The sequence below is a fragment of the Peromyscus californicus genome, unplaced genomic scaffold (assembly GCF_007827085.1).
Source record: "Peromyscus californicus insignis strain IS unplaced genomic scaffold, ASM782708v3 Scaffold_9__1_contigs__length_137607984, whole genome shotgun sequence".
In the NCBI taxonomy this organism is placed as follows: domain Eukaryota; kingdom Metazoa; phylum Chordata; class Mammalia; order Rodentia; family Cricetidae; genus Peromyscus; species Peromyscus californicus.
The window spans coordinates 58,474,666-58,491,904 of record NW_026294617.1 but is presented as its reverse complement, the minus strand read 5'-3'; the positions used below and the strand labels follow the sequence as shown (position 1 = coordinate 58,491,904).

Sequence of the window (17,239 nt, the reverse complement as noted above, 5' to 3'; positions counted from 1 at the left end):
ATAGAAACACTTTCCAGTAGCGTTTGTCCTCTTCATGCTGCCAGCAAGCCAGGTGGATGATGCTTTCCCTAAATGAACAGACCTTCCTCATTCTCACTGAAAGCAGAACTTCACTCATCCCTCCAGCCGATAGGTCTGTCTCCTCTGAAAAGTACCTCACAGAGACAGACACAAAGCTTTGTGAGTTCTCTACATATTCCTCAATGTAATCAAGTGGACATCTGATATTAATAAGAATACTTCCATGGGGTTCTTGATCTTGTGGGAAATAATGAGAAATATACCATAAAGTTATTCATGTGCAAATGCTCAGTAATTTGATGTTTTTTCCCTAAACAAACTTTCATTGGTTGTTTTAGTTTGATAGTTTTACCATAATAAAATATGGACTAAGTGATTTATACGCACTAGAAATGTATTTGTTGCCATTCAGGAGGCCAGCAAATTTAAGGTCAGAGCTAGCAGGTTCAAGACCATGGCCTTGAGGAATGCAGTGTGGGTGAGGGTCTACTTCCTCGTTCTCAGACAGCTGTCCTTTTATCACCTCACATAGTAGAAAGGGGAAGGAAGTCTTCTGGGGTCTGTTTCATAAGGTTTCATTCATGAGTGCTCTGCCCTCATAACTTAGTCATGGATCAAAGGCACTGAATATCATCCCATTAGGTTTCAGCATACATACTCACATATGCATATACATGTATATGCACACACACACACACACACACACACACACACACACACACACACACACACACACACACCTTAGAGGATGCAAACACTCTCCCTACAGCATGCATCAAACCAATACAGCTCTTTCAAGTCTATCTCAGAATAGCTGTAGACTCTGGCAAATAAGCAGTAGGAAGTTTATTCATGAGTTGTCTGACCCACACTACCCAAATGCCCCACTTCTCTTCGGAGGTGATGACTAATGCAATTCTGTCTGACAGAGCACTGTAAGTGGTGGAACTTCGTGAACAGCTGTGGGAAACAGCAAAGACACTGATTCCTTTAAAATTTGTTTAGGAGATTAAAGAGGGATTTCAAGCTTTGGTAAGCAGTTTCTGTTTGGATGTCTTTCAGCCTTCCTTTCTCCCTTACGACGACAGTTCAGCTGTGGAGTACAGTTTCTCAATTATGAACTGAGAATGTGTTTCTTAGTTTGACAACTACAACCTGCACCTGTGTCTTTCCCCTTTCCTCCACACTCCGATTTGGAGACATCTTGCCTAAAGGAACATTCTACACTCCTTTCCTTTGGACTTCCAGGGCTGGGGTGTTTGTGGAGTGATGTGCATTGGTGCCAATGGGTGATGACGGTGTCTGTAAGGACAAATTGAGGGCTTTTCCCTTATATGATAGGATTATGATGTATACAGTTTAACGCTGTCTGCGCAATTGGCCATTCTTTTTGATGCGCATTGATGTTCCAGTGGCCAAGGCAGCCACACACAGATGAGACACACTTTGACCCATACAGAGCTGCTCCGTTGGAGCTGTTCTTTGTTTCTTCCCACTTTGTTTTCAGGAGGTTGCTTTCGTCTGCTATCCTCCTGCAAGGTTCATGTCCCCCTTTCCCCTGGCATTCTGACTTCTAAGGGAAATCCCTGCCTAATTGGTTAAAATACTACCTGCTAATCTTTCTTTAGATTTACAGTGCGCAGGGCCTCCGAAAACATTTATAATACCCCTCTTTAGCTTGTAAACTGCTGTGCAATTTAACTTGATACATGTTTTAAGAAAACACAGTAACTGCCCCAGGAAGCAGAGACCCACTGTGTTCCAGTTCTTAAGTTGCCAGCTTCTCTCTTGTGGTCTCTTGGTGTTTCAGTCATATTGACCTTCAAGTGGGAACTGCCCTAAACTTCTGTGAACAGTCTCACTTCAGAATAAAGTTTTCAATTCAAAATCCTGCAAGTGACTTACTCAAGTCCACATGTAGATATTTTTAGCTTCCTTGAAAGCTTGTTTGGAGGTTTTTAGCAAGGAGCACAGTTATTTGTATATCCTTGACCAAAATAATGGCCCTGCTGTGTTGGGGAAGGCTGTCTTCCTTGACTGATTGAGTGACTTCTAGAAAGGTCTTCGTGGGGCAGCAACGGAGGAGGGAAACAGCCACCTACCCAGTCAGCCAGGCAAACCAACTCCAGTGTTCCATGGGGTGACAGATGTCAGTCAAGGCACCCTCACATCCATCTCATTAATGTGATAATTGGCCTATTTCGTCCCTCAGGAAAAAAAAATTTGCCTTGCAGAGGCTCTAATAACAACGATGACAACGATGATAATAATAACACTACACAGCAATAATACCAAGTTTTTCTCGTGTTTCAAGACCCCTTCTACGTCCCTCCCCGTCTAGATGTATGGAAGGTAACATGGCAATTTAATTATCTTACAGAGACGACAACAAAGGTGGATAAAATCACAGGCTTGCCTGTCAAGAATCCTTCGGGGCTGATTTGCTCTACCTTTTGTTTTTTCACCAATATAAGCTCGTACGGTGTAAGCTCAGGCTTGTCTAAAACCTGCTGTGTAGTCCAGGCTGGCCCAGAGCTTGAGAGTCTCCCGTTTAAGCCTTCCAAGCGCTGGGGTTACAGGTGTGCAGCAGCACACGTGGCCTTTGTCTGAGTTCCCTTTGAGCATCATTTTCCCCATGACGTGTTTCTTTCCATAGAAACCTGATTATTTACCGTAACAACTCACAACCATAAACTTTTGTCAGCATATGTCACTTCAAGTTTCCCAGAGAAACTCTGAATTCTACCCTCGCGAGCTCAAGTCTTCGCCAAAAACAATCCAGTAAAAAAGTATTAAGCCATCGCCAGGAATCCGAGCTTTTGTTTGAAAATAAGTCAGTAAATATATCTGTGCATGTAGACTGTGAATATCTTCAGGCACTGCCTTTCCTCACTCTGGCAATTTGTTACCCCAAGGAGTGATTTATTGTTATTATTTTTCATGCATAGTCAAGCAGTTTCATTAAGTTTCCATATTTATTTCCTAGCCACATGGCTCTCCTCCTAATCTCCTGATCACACTGTGCGCACGCATTCCCGACTGCTGCTCCTGTGAAAGCCATTCCTCACGGTTATATTCTCCGCTCCTCTTTCCTTCCTCGAAGAATCTCCAGACTTCCTCAGCTCCTCTCAGCTTTCAGATCCTGCACTGGGTCCTCTTTCTCTTCCACACTTCTCTGCTGCTTCAAGGAACCCCTCTGCCGTTTGTTTGTTGTTTAGATTATATTACCTTGTGCAATGTCTTTTCTTAAGGTTTGAAAGGAATTTAAACATGTATAAGAATAAGGAAAAAGCATAAACCCTTATACGTCTTTTTCCTAGAACAAATAATTTTTAGCATTTTCTCTGCTAGTTTCTCTCCTCATAATTATGACTATTTTCTGAAACACTTGTAATTAAGTGGAAGACAAAGCCTCTAGGTGTTTCAGCAGCTATTTTCTAAGAAAATCCAACATTCATTTTGTCACCTTTTAAAAAATATACTTGAAAATGCCAGTTCTTACCTTCTGCTGTGGTTCTTGGTTTCTAGCATCTCCTTTTTATTCTCTTTCGTTTCCGCTCCCTGTTTCCTTTGCCCAGTTGTCCTTGCGTGTTGTCCATCTTTCCTGCGGGCTGCCCATCGTGGTCTGAATGTGAAATGTTCCCCACAAGCTCACTCATTTAGACACTTGGTTCCTCAGCTGATGGCGTGATTTGGGAAGGCTGTGACCCGTTTAGGAGTCTGGAGCTTTACTGCAGGGAGTGGGTCATTGGGAGTGGGCCTAGAGGGCTTATAGCCCAGCCCACTTCCTGTTGGTTCTCTGCTTCCTGCTTGTGGACACAATGTGACCAGTGGCCTCCAGCTCCTGACACCATGTGTTCTCTGCCAGGATGAGTCGTGTCTTCTTGAACTGTGAGCCAGAATAAACTCCTGAGTTGTTTACCTCAAGTAGTTCGTGATAGCAAGAAGAAACATAGTGGACATAATACTTGAGCTTATCATTATAGTTATTTTTAAATTCTTCATCTTATTTTTTAATCACATTTCTTCCTCCCCTTTCCTCCCTTCAAACCCTGGTATATGTCCCTCCTTATAGTCCTGCAAATTCATGACCTCTTTTGTCTTCAATTGTTATTTCATATATATCTGCATTTGTGTGAGTGTACACACACACACACACACACACACACACACACACACACACACACACATACACACACAAATATAACCTGTTGAGTCCATATAATGTTACTTGTATGTATGTTTTCAGGGCTGACCATTTGGCACTGGACAACCAATTGGTGTGCTCTTCCCTGGGGAGGACCTCCCCCCTTCTGTTCCTAGCTTTCCTCAGTTGCCTGTAGATTCAGCTTTGGCCATCTACTCCTGGGTTTCTGTGATTTTCTGTTTATTCAGGTTTTAGAACAACAACAACAACTCATCTTGCAACCTGAATTCTGTGATGGATGTAAGAAGAATTGTTTGTTCAGTGTTTCGTTGTTTGAAGATGGAAGACATAACTTCGACATTCTTATGTGTGAGCTATGGCTACCTTCTAACATAAGCCCAGTTTCATCAGTAGTCACAATTATGTCCTTTGTAGAATTTTGGAAATGGATCCAGGACCCAGTAGTATACTGTGCTTTGTGTTTTGTAGCCTTTAGTCCAGAACAATTCCTCAGCATTCCTGTTCTTTGTTGTTTTCATTACAATGACACTTGAAAAACACACAACACTTCTTCGGACAGTGTTTGTTAAGTAGAGTCGAACTTGCCTGTTACTGCCCCACCCCTTTTCTTTCCTTTTTGAGACAAGGTCTTGATACCTGGTCCAGGGTGGACTCAAACTTGAAAGTCCTTTTAACAATTATTATTACTGCTATTTTAATTATTGTTATTATGTATGTGTGTGTGCATGCACATGCATGTGTGTGCATACCCAGGTGCCCAAATGCCACAGCACGCATCTGGAAACAAGAAGACAATGTTGCAGAGTCAGTTCTCTCCTTCCACTGTTTCATGGGGTCCAGGGATTGAACTCAGGTTGCCAGCCTTGTGCAAGAAGCACCTTTATCCACTACGCCATCTGACCAGGTTCAAACTTGCATCCTCCTATCTCCACCCTTGACTGCTGCCATGACAAGCATGTGTTATTGTAATGTCCAGTGTTTCCTGTTATGTGTTAATGATGAAGTTCAGGGTACTCTTTTTTGAGAGTTAATATTGCTTATGTGATTTTTCTTGTTCCCCTCTGCTTATCATGACTGGGAGTGCTGGATATCAATTGCCCCACAGCTGGTGATGCTCACTGATTAGTTAAATGGTGATGAGAGCTAGTTAGTTAAGGTGCTATCAATCAGGCATCTCCATTACAGAAGAGAAGAACCACTGTAATGGAGATGCCTGACTGATATCACCTTAACTAACTAGCTCTCATCACCACTTAACATGTGGCTTGTTATTTCACAAGAACCACAACCCCCAGATTCCAGGAAGTTATCTGTCCTGGGCAAGTGGGGCTTACAGGTTAACTTTGGCCGTTAAACTCTCACACACAACTTGGGGGTTTTAGTGACCTTAGGTATTCTTTGCCCACAGTTACATCTCACCCATGAAAAGAATCGAGTTAAGAACAGTAACTGCTGGGACTTCTTAGAGAGGCAGATTTGGTTTCAGAAGGAAAGTGCTTTGGCTCCTCGTTCACGCACTCATCCCAGAACGCCTGTACTCCGTAAGGGAGGCATGCTGGTTGGTGAAGACACCAATATTTGGGAGGAAGGTCAGTTTCTGCCGTTCATTTCACTAAGAGGTAGTTTCTTTCTGCAAAACCCTGTTTTGCCTGCTGTTTCTCCTAGAATATTCAAGAGTGTATTTACGGGCTAAACGCACGCACACATGCATGAACACGCAAACACTGACTCTTTCTAGCTAAGCCATTTCTCCTTGGAGAACAGAACAAAGACCAAGGCTGGAGAAGATTAGTCTCAGCATTTCAAAATGTTATCTCATTACACATAAGTGAAAGATAAAAGGTCAAGTCTGCATTGAAACTAAAAACAACGATAATAAAGTCCCTATGTTACGAAAGTTAGGAAACTATTGGCTTTAGTAGTTTGGCAGCACTTTGTGACTAAGTAAGAGGGTATCCAGAAGGATGCCAACAATTCGAATACTCTTCTAATCCTGCGCCTCTGTTTTCTTTGGAAGACATGCTTTCTATAACTTATGTTTATGGATTGTTCAAAAGACCCAGGTAACCCAGGTCCGAAGGCAGAGGAATTGTGAAACCAAGGCCAGCCCACTGAGATTGGCTGTGTCTTGAGACAAAACCAAACAAAAATCCATTATACAGTTTGTTATTTCTCATAAAATATTGGTCTTTCCAAGAACGTAGTGAGTACTCCTCCTTCTAAATAGTGTAGTCTCAGGGGTTGAAGTGTGTGTCACAGGCCTGTTTCATTCACTTGATTATATTTTTGTTAGGGCAGAATCCTTCTACCTTCTTACGGTCTTAATTTTTTGATGATAACTGTGTTGAGGATTGAAGCTAGAGCCTTGAACATGCTAAGCGAAGCTCAACCAATAGACTGCACTCCTAATGTGCATCATATTTATTCCCAAATCCATGGCTCTGAGTTCAGTGCCAGCAGTAAAAGTTGCTTGCAAATGTTTCATGAAGGGCCCTGCAGTCTTTGATGTCTGTTCCCATATAATGACATAGGCTAGGCCCACACATGTATGATGTCCATCCACATTCATATGTACTTAAGAGAACTAGTCTGCCTTTTTCAAGTGGGAAAGTCTGAGTAGAGTGCGCCCAGCTTTACACTCAGTACTTCCTGTAGTTAGAAGACACATAAGTCCATGAGTTCTTCAGATGAAGAGGATTTTTTTTCTCCTCCCAATTATCCACAGTCAGATTCGAGCAGGGCTGCTTTTATGAATAAAAAGAAAGTTCTTTCTATGAATCTCTTAATGATCTTAAAAAGTTCACCATCTATTTTAGTACCGTTTCTTGTATTTTTAAAACTTCTTTTAATAGTGCACTTAAAAACCCATTTTGATTCAAGATTTTCAAAAGACAGTTTGATTCACAGTTACAATCTTTTTTTTTCAAGCCTCTGTGTCCACACGCATGTAGTTTTATCAGCCTTCTACAGAAAATCACTTATCGACACAGATCATTTTTGCAGAGGCCTCTCTGAACAGCTCCAGTTATATTCATTATGGTTGCTCAGAGTGACACATGGCTGCACTTCTTTGAAGTACACAATTACACTGAGCTGTCTTCATGCAGTTCGATCCAGAATAATTACCATCAATGTCCAACTTCTACCTTCCAAGACTTAGAGGGTAACAGAGAATTCATGTGGGCCATAAATTAAGTGTGCAACCTCTTTCAAAGCCTCTCTTCCTCTCCTCTTTCTAAACTGGAAGTATGAAAACTTCACCAGACACCTATTATTTATATATATATAAAAGGGCCACAGCATCTTATCATAAACTTGCCCTTATAAAATGCACTGAGATTGAAATGTGTTTGAAGACATCTAGACTTATCTCAGTGACTCAGAATTCTTTGACATTATTTCTGCCTCTTACATTCTTATTTGAGATGCATTAGCCTACATGATTTAATATTAAAAAATCAAGCCCTGAAATATGTGCACACGAACTATAAAAATCTATTTTCCTTACTGTGAGTGTGAAGGGTAGATGATTTAGCACTGAAGATTCTACATTGCTTGCTCAAGTTTTCAGTGTATTTTTTGCAGGGAGAAAAATCTAGCATGGTTATGTTCATTAATATTTAAAGCTTGTTGTGATATCTTAAAAATTTTTTGAAAAGGAACTGAAAAGATGGCTCAGTGGTTAGGAATACTTACCACTCTCGCAGAGGACTTAGCTTTGGTTCCCAGGACCCACATAAGGTGACTCGTAATGATCTGTAACTCCAGTTCCATGGGATCCACTGTCCTCTTCTGACCTTGGAGGGCTCCTGCAAGCATGTAGTGCACACAAATATCTACACACAGTTTAATACATCTTTAAAGTTTTTGAGGGAAGTCCAATGTGATTTTTGAGGTCTTGAAAATACACATGGAAATTTCTGATTGAAAATACTAATTTCTTGAACTAAATTTCTCAATTATTTCTAAATAACAACTTTCAAAAAACAATTTATTTCAACACAATTTTATTTCAAACAACTATCAAGAAAGTATTTAATTACTTCTCTAAAGGACAGTTTTAAGAATACTTATAAATGTTCTAAACATTAAATTGTTTATATTTTTAAAGATTAAAAACACAGGAGATGTTTAAAAAAGACCACCAGGAATGATATTCTGTTATTATTCTGTGCAGGATTTCAAGGGAGAAAAGTAATCAGTCTTCCTACCCAGATGTAACCACAGGTAATAAACTATGCTGCAATGAAATCTCTACATTTTTTTTTTTGCAGGTGTGGGAGAGGATATAGAATACAATCTCTTTAAGATTACTTCTGAAATACTAACATATAAGCAATAAGCTTGTATATAAGTATGGAGAACACATTTTGTAACGCAAACTACAGTCACTTTTATCTTGAGGTCAAGTTAGAGAGACAAAGTGAGAATGGGCTTCCTAAGGTGGTGGATGTGTGAGAAGAGACAGGGTGCACATCTACACAGGACCAACGGGGGTAAGAGAAGGCCCTAGAAAACACCAAACAAAGTACAGTTAGTAGACTTCTGGACCCATTCCCATCCTGAAGGCAGTTGTTTACTTGTTTTAATAAAGCCTTTTATTTTCTCTGCATCTTGCCCTTCTGTGTTTCCTGGACTTTCAGTTCTTTGGAATGAGTTTGGTGGACTCCTAGGAAACCATCAGTGCCCACGTTACCACTTTAATATGTCTTACAAGAGATAACAGCTGGTGTTAACTTTGACCGTACAAAACAAAAACTTCATCTTGAGAAATACAAAACTGCAACTCTTGATAATTCGGTGATAAGCTTTCAGATTTTTTTGGATTAAAATGTATTTTATTTTATACCATCTGTTTTTAGAAAGATAAAAGCTGTATATGTGTTCATTGACATGTATTTGGAACATATGGACGTTATATTTGGATATGGAATGTCCTAGAAAGACCCAGGCCCTGCGGTGCTGTTGGGACGTCCCTTCTCATGGAGGAACCTAGTTACAAGATAGATTGCTGGGGACATGCCCTACAAGGGATGTTGCAGCTGTAGTTCCTTCCTCTCTCTCATCCACTATTTAGTCGCCATGAGGCAGGCAGCCTCTGCCACTCAGTCTGCCGCTCTCTCCCATGCTGCCACAGTCCCATAGCAATAATGCAAGCAACTGTGCATGGAGATCTCGGAAAACACAAACCAAGGCGATGGTTCCCGCTTAGAAGCTGATTGTCTCCAGTGAGTTTCCACAGTGAGAAGAAAGCTCACTAGCACACCAGAAGTGCATCAGAAAAAAGATGTTGAGGAACATTAAGTCCATTTCACCTTTCATGTTTTTTTTTCTGTGCATGTTTATATTTATGACATATAAAACTACAGAGATGAGCATTTTACATATTCTGTAATTGGAGTCATTTGTATACAGTTTTATATCACAATTATGAATGACAATTATCACTTTATTTCTCTGGTAGTAATATTGCACACTTTATCTGTTTTTAATGGTAAATGTTAATATTGCACATATTTATTTCAAAATGATGCTAATACGAAAAACTTTATGAATAAGTCTCATTCAGTACCTCAGGTGAGATAAAGAGATTCCTATTAAAGCATTTAGTAGTCAAAGTGTATTGACAGTTTAAAACTGTCATTACATATTAAAAAACCTTCAAGCCAGAGATGGTGGTGTGTGCCTGTAACCCCAGCACTGGAAACCTGAGGCCACAGGATGAGAAGTTCAAATTCATCCTGGGGTACATTCTGAGAAGCTTGCTTGAAAATACCATCCAATAAATACACACATAAGCAATAATAATAAACTGCGTTTATGCAAAGCTTATACCATTGGCCTTTTGACTGATGGTATAGAGGACTACCAGTTCCATATACTGCTTCAACACTGGATATTATCACTATTTGAAAAGCACTGCCAACCTGCTTCTTGTTTGTTTGCTTGCTTTATGAGGCAGGGTCTCATGGAGCTCACATTGGCCTCAAACTTGCTATGTAGCCAAGGCTGGCCTTGAACTCTTGATCCCTACCCCCTGTGTCTCTGTCTCCCAGGTGCTGCCTCTGGGCCCATTGAAAATCATGTTAATGTGATGGGCAATGGCAGCTTGTCTTTGTCATTGCTTCTTGTTTATCTTTGTATAGTGGGAGGGATGGAATAGAAAAACCTCACAATGCTAGGCACATGCTTTACCATTAAAGCATAGTCTTAGTGCAGCTAGTTTAAGTTTACCTCTTTTAGTTATGAGATGGAATATTTTTTAATTTTTGGTGGTGGTGGTGGTGGTGTATGTGAATGTTCACGTATGTGTATGCATATGGAGGTCAGAGATCAGCCTTGGGTGTCGTTAGCTGGGTGCTCCTTCAAGGTCTCTCACTGGGACTTGTGGACTGCTGACTCAGCTAGGCTAGTTGGCCAGTAAGTCCCTGGGGTCTTCTTGCCTCCAACTCCCTAGCTCAGGGATTGCAAGCATATGCCACCATACTTTGTTTGTGATGTGGGTGCTGGAATTGAACTCAGGTCCTCGCGCTTTCATGACAAGCACTTTATTGGTCGAGCTGTTTCCCCAGCCCAGACTGACATCCTCTGAATATCTATTTTAGTGACAATTAGAGGACATGTGAACCATGCATAACTGAGGTATATGCTGTAGATGAAAGAAACAGCTTTTACCTCAAAGGAATGAACGAGACGTGGTTTAATTTGGAGCCAAAAATATGAGTGAGCATGGCATGGAAACATATATTAGGTCTCCCCAAATACAATGTTCCAGTGTAGATACAGTTTCATGAAATTGTTACAGTGTCAGAACAAATAATTGAAGCTGAGTGGTGGTGGCACACGCCTTTAATCCCTGCCCTCTGGACGCAGAGGGAGGTGGATCTCTTGAGTTTGAAGCCAGCTTGGTCTGTGGAGTGAGATCCAGGACAGCCAGGGCCACACAGAGAATCCCTGTCTCGAAAAAAACAAAAGAAAACAAACAAAACTTTGTAGGACGATGTTGAGGTTTTCTCAGTTGCCCATTCCCTCCCCACTAGCTTCCTCCTTCCCCCTTCTGTAGGCCACAGGAAGACAGGGCAGAAGATTTCCATTTGAAAGGTACATAGGAAGAAAGAAAGAGTTTTGTTTTGTTTGTCTTTCTTTCTTGTTTTTTTTTTTTTTTTTTGGTTTTTCAAGACAGGGCTTCTCTGTGTAGCTTTGCATCTTGCCTTTCCTGGATCTCGCTCTGTAGACCAGGCTGGCCTTGAACTCACAGAGATCCGCCTGGCTCTGCCTCCCGAGTGCTGGGATTAAAGGCGTGAGCCACCACCGCCTGGCCTTGCTTTGTTTTTCAAGAAAGATTTTACAGGGCTTCTTGCCTCTCATCAGAAGGGTAGTGTAGTGAGCATTGAGCATTTTCCTCTTTGTCCTCGGAGCAGACAGACATTCCGGTGTCTTCATGCTTCAGGATACCTGCAAGTATCTTGAGATGAGGAAATGGGGGAGGGGCTGGGAAGGATGGGTAGTCTTGAATCGCTTCCTTGGCTCTGTTGCTGTTTTCACAAGGTCTTAACTCGTTAGAGAAGGACAGCCACTTTTATTTCCCGTGAGTGTCTGGATGTGACCCGAGAGCTCTCAGGGCTAATGTCCCTGTTCGCTGTCAGATTCAGCTTGCTCTTTGGTAACAGGGAACAGGTTTCCATCCAAGATGAAAGCAAAAAAGGTCAGTGTGCTGCAGATTTAGAGCTCCGTGTCTTTGGAGTGTCTAGCAAGCCCTATCACAGTCACTTCAGGATATACCATGCCACCCTACTGAAACAATAGGAAAAGGCATCGCTCTGAATATCATCCTCCAATTTGGACAAATTCTGACAATAACAAAAATGTTTACCAATATCGGATTTCAGCCAGGGCGAGTAGTAAATATTCTAACATCTCTGGCCGTATTAGAAGCTTTCTCTCCCTTCCTCTTTCTGTCTCCCCTCAACCAACCTCTTGTCAAGGAACTCCACACGAAATGGTAAACTTTTAACTACCGCCAAGTCCCCAGCAGAGAGTGAAAACAGATGGGGCCCACCCGAGGTCTACAACCAGTCCTGAATGTAGGCAAAAGAAGGGCAACCAGCCCTCTGGCGGCAGGCAGTCTTGGGCACACTGATGGTATGGGTACAACCCGTGGATCTCTCTGGCCTTATTTTGGCTCCTTACTTTTTAGCTGTGAGCCCGCACTTGGAAAGCGACCTCTGTCCCGAAGGAGAGGATTAATAACTAATGCTGTAACAGTGTCACAGGACAGTAAACAATTAAAACGTTTCCAGGAAATCACACGCCGTGAGCGCAATAGTCTGGGCACTGCCCAGGACTCTGTCGAGGAGCCATCTGCAGGGCAGCATCAAGTTCACACCTTTACTGACTCTGCTGTGAATGTGGCAACTCTACAGGAGAAGAGAAGCTGAGTTCTCTCTGCCTGGTTATGGCTAAACCATAAACCAACTCAGGTCCTTTTCACCAATCCCTGCCTATTTGGTAAAGCAGCAAGCCGTAGAGTTCAGATTCTGGTTACAGTGGATTTGCCGACATAACCAAGCTGTCAGTCCTGTCATACCAACAGCGGGCCCTCAGGTCGGGTTTCTTTTAGATAACTTTCTGTGATGTGATCTCCCTTTTTAGTGTTGGGGACCAAAGCCAGAGCCTTGAGTTTGACAGGCAAGCACTCCACCCCTGAGATAAATTCCCCACATGACAGAACAAGTTTTTGAAATTTGCTTTGAGACTGAAACTTAAAAATTTGCACATATTTATGGAGTTCCACGAACTGTTTTGATAAGTGGATACGTTGTGTAATGTTTAAATCAGACTAGACACATCTATCTCTTCAAATATTTATTTATCCTTTATGGTGAAATAGTAAAAACACCTTCTCTTAGCTTTTTGAAACACACAAGTCCTTGTTGATACCTGTGGTCACCCTTTGTGGAGCCCTTTTGTGGGCCACACTACACAAAGCTTCTTGTTCCTGAGTGTAACTTAATCTGCTGTGAGCAACCATTCTTCACCTCCCTAACAGAACTAATTGTGAAGAACATTATCTACTGGAAATCTGAATTTGGAAGACAAAAAAAAAAAAGACTTGTACCTTTTTTGCAAGCCAAGTCCCCACAGAAAGGGATCTGAGACACCAATGTCTGTCTGCTTTTCCACTGCCTTTAGTCAGAGCCAAGGACTTCCTGATAGAAGTTCTAGAATGAGAGATGTATCCGAGGCCAATGGTTGAAGTGGCCCCAGCCTGGGCCCCAAAAACTAGAGTGGAAATTTTGCCCCTTTAAGGTCTTGCATGAGTCTGAAAGGAAACCCGAACGATCAACCAGAGCAAGGCAAGTGAGTTTAAGTTTTCCATAAGCCTGCTGCTGTAGCTCCGTGGTTGAGTGTTGGTCTAACATGTATGAGGCCTCAGGTTCAAATTCTAGTACTGCATCATAAAGACTTCACACATATGTGTAATTAGATGTGCCCACTTTTTTTTTTTTTTTTTTTCGTTTTTCGAGACAGGGTTTCTCTGTGTAGCTTTGCGCCTTTCCTGGGACTCGCTTGGTAGCCCAGGCTGGCCTCGAACTCACAGAGATCCACCTGGCTCTGCCTCCCGAGTGCTGGGATTAAAGGCGTGCGCCACCACCGCCCGGCCAGATGTGCTCACTTATAAAAATAACATTTTAACTTATTATTGTATGATCACATTGTGTGTGTGTGTGTGTGTGTGTGTGTGTGTGTGTGTGTGTGTGTGTGTGTGTAGGTCAGAGGACAATTTTGTGCATTCAGTTCTCTTCTTCCTTGGGGTTCTGGGGCTTGAACACAGGTTGCAAACTTATGTGGCAAGTGCCTTTACCCACTGAGACATCTCACTGGCCTGGATATGTGCACTTTCATGTAGGATTGATGGAGAGTGAGGAGTAGTTGGGAGGGGATACGGATCGTATGAGAGTACGAACTAGTGTTGGTTAAGTGGGAATTTGACTCTTTGGCTGGTCTCCTGTGTCCTGTATCTCTTTTCTCCAGGCTGGCTGTTTTGTCCTGCTTCAGGGGAGAAGAGGGGCAGTGGTTTGGCATACGTTTCCTATGTCTGCTGATTTCTCCATTGCCAGAGTGTCACCTGTAGATGCAAAGCCTGAAACACTGTGAATTAAAAACAATAACTATGACAGCAAAAACATCAACTGAAAACAGTATCATGAAATTGATAGTAAGTCATCATCAGAGGTAAAGTGCTATGAGCATGTGGGACCACCTTTTCCTTGTCTTTCCTCATTTTAAAAAGGAAGAGGAGGATCTGGCTCGGTGACAGAGCATTTGCTTGCCATGCTCATGTCTCTGAGTCCCTTCAGGAGTCTAACACAAAGGAAAAGAAAAAAGGGGCGGGGGGAGCTGTGAGGGAGGTGGAAAAAATCACAAACAATAGCAGGGTGGTGGTGGTGCACATCTTTAATCCCAGCACTTGTGAACAGAAGCAAATGGATTTCTGAGGCCAGCCTGGTCTACAGAGTGAGTTCCAGGACAGTCAGGACTACACAGAGAAACTCTGCCTCAAAAAAAACCAACCAACGAACGAAAACCACAAACAATGTTAACTAGGCCAAGGAAAAGTTGAAAGTAAATGAAAGTGAGTTGAAAGTAATTATTGAGAGAAATCAGTAACGCTAATGACAAAACCAACCTGCCAGCTCTTCATAGGCTGGGCAGTAGTTCTTTGAAAGGAAAAGTTGCTTGATCTTTGGTGCCGAAGTTCTGAAGGCAAGAACACAAATGGTTGCTATTAACATGGCCTTGGGGAGGAAGGAAGAGCGAAACTGATGTTGAGTTTCCAATATTGCTCTGTCTTCTCTGATATTCTGGAAAGGAAGGGAGGTAAGGAGGGGCTCTAGAAATCTACATCTCCCTCCCCACAGAATGCCTTTCCTGTTATTTTCATTTGGCCCCAAGGCTTTGGAGGGATCAATACAGATACTTTCTAGGGAAGGGAATAAGACAGGAACATGTGCCCTGGCGGAGCTGCTTAGAATATTGAATAGTTTTTGACATAGCTTGATGCAGAGGCGAGGTCCAATTCTCCAAGGACAGAATTGCTACTGTAGTTTGCTGCTCCAGGGGAAAAGCAAGTAAATGAAGCCGGGAGGAGAAGGAATGGAGCCTTTACTCCTCCCACCTCCAAGTTCACAAATAGGATGGCGAGCTGAGAATGCAGGAGCCCAAGGAAAGCACTTTGCGGTGATGAAAACTATTTCCTACCCCATCATCACTGCGGCAGAGGGCAGTGAAAATGCCTCTGCCTCTATTTTAAATCAAAAGTCATTCTTCGGGGCGGCACTTGCTTTCTTTCGTGTTTCATTTGATGGCTGCACTGCTGACATGGATTCGCAATGGTTACTAAAATATTCACTTGCAAAGAGCCAGTGTGAAGCAGTTTCACACACCACTCCTCTTACTCATCTGGATTAACCTTTCTCGGGAAATCGCAGCATTGTAAACACCCCTCAGCGTTAAATAAAACACAGCGGTGTGCAGCTTTAAATGATTGCTTCAGCTTTTTTTCTGGCCCCACGCGTGACTTGTTTTATTTAGCAGTTTCCGCTTTCCCCACTGTTTAGCAATCAGGCACCGCTGAACGCTTTGTTCCTACTTCTCTTCCCTGGTTTAATGAGGTATGAGATAAAACACTCAGGCCTCCCATTCTTTCCCCCCTTGGCAGATCAAGTCTTGAATAAGAATCAAATTTGGAAGGTCAGTGTTCAAAGGTTACTGCTGAGTCTACTTAGTGTCAAGAAAATACAGACCGTTGCAAAGAGAGGCAAGAAGACAAGTCAAGATTGGTTAAGAAACTTGTAGATATTAATGCAACATTGTGGCTGAGAATTCAAATTCATAAAAGTCAAGAGAGTCAAAATTATGATCCTCCCAGCTCTCCTTATTCCTTCCGCACACACGCCAGTATTTTATGTACTATATTTGCTGTTATATTTATGCCCTTATATAGAATATGCCAACTTATAGTTGCTAGGGGAAGCATAACTTTCCATTTCAAACTTTGCTGCATTCTCATTTTTCAGTACAATTAGCAGGAGGACTTTGCCCTTCACTTTCCTCTCCTTTGATTACTTAAGGAAAATTAAACGAGGTGACTGTGTACCGCCTTGTTTTATCTGCTCACTGATCTTTGGAACTTATTATGTATTTCAGGCTGTAAAGACTACAGAAAAATTCCTTTGTTTGGGAGAGGAGCTTAATGCCCTTTGCAGATCCAGGACACCCATCCAGACAGCCTTTGTGGAGAAAGCAGACAGGCATGTACTGGATCTCTTCAGGGTTCTGATGCCCTACTCCAGTGACACCCACAGCTGGATATACATTGTTTTACAGTCATAAGATTTGAGGATAAGAATAGTAACCACAACAAAATAAAATAGTGATATGGGTCTGTGTAACTTCACAGGTGTGAAAAGAGTCTGAACAGAAAAGACTTGTTCACCGGACTGAAGGCTGCTCCAGCTCCATAACAGCCAATACTTGAGACTTCTTAGTGCAGAGCATCCAGGCTATCTGCTCCACTCCACACCTGGGGACTGCAGTGCATTTAGAGACAAGGGTTTGCTCAGAGTCATTCCCAGACTCTATTTATTTAGAATGATTTCAGCTGGTAGTAATTTGTGATGGAAGGAGTCTGGGAGTCAGAGGGATTGCATTTCTAGCTTGATGCTGACGTGAATGGGTTGCCTGGGGAAGGACTTAACCTCTGCATCCTGCTCTCTTAACTGGCTAGACCACTGCATATTTTCAGAAGACTGTGTGAAAATTAACTGAGTAATTTGTGTAACTCCATATATCCGATGAGTATCTTTATATTGTTACATTGCTTAGAAACAATATATATATATATATATATATGTATGTGTGTAGGTATATATATATGTTTTTATTGTATATAATTTAATATATAATAAGATATAGTTATAAATAGTATTGCTTATATTATACCTTATAAATATCTCTCCTTTTTGTGCCTTTGATTATGATGTCAAC

At 41.9% G+C, this 17,239-nt stretch overlaps 1 long non-coding RNA gene across 1 annotated transcript in view; it reads left to right on the top strand.

Moving 5' to 3' along the window:
• Nucleotides 1-17,042, top strand: part of LOC128105738 (uncharacterized) — a 73,992-nt gene extending 56,950 nt beyond the window's left edge. Inside the window, exon 3 of the long non-coding RNA XR_008216473.1 lies at nucleotides 16,400-17,042. This is a non-coding gene — a long non-coding RNA (uncharacterized LOC128105738). The remainder of the gene's footprint in view (nucleotides 1-16,399) is intronic.
• The last annotated feature ends 197 nt before the right edge of the window (nucleotides 17,043-17,239 follow it).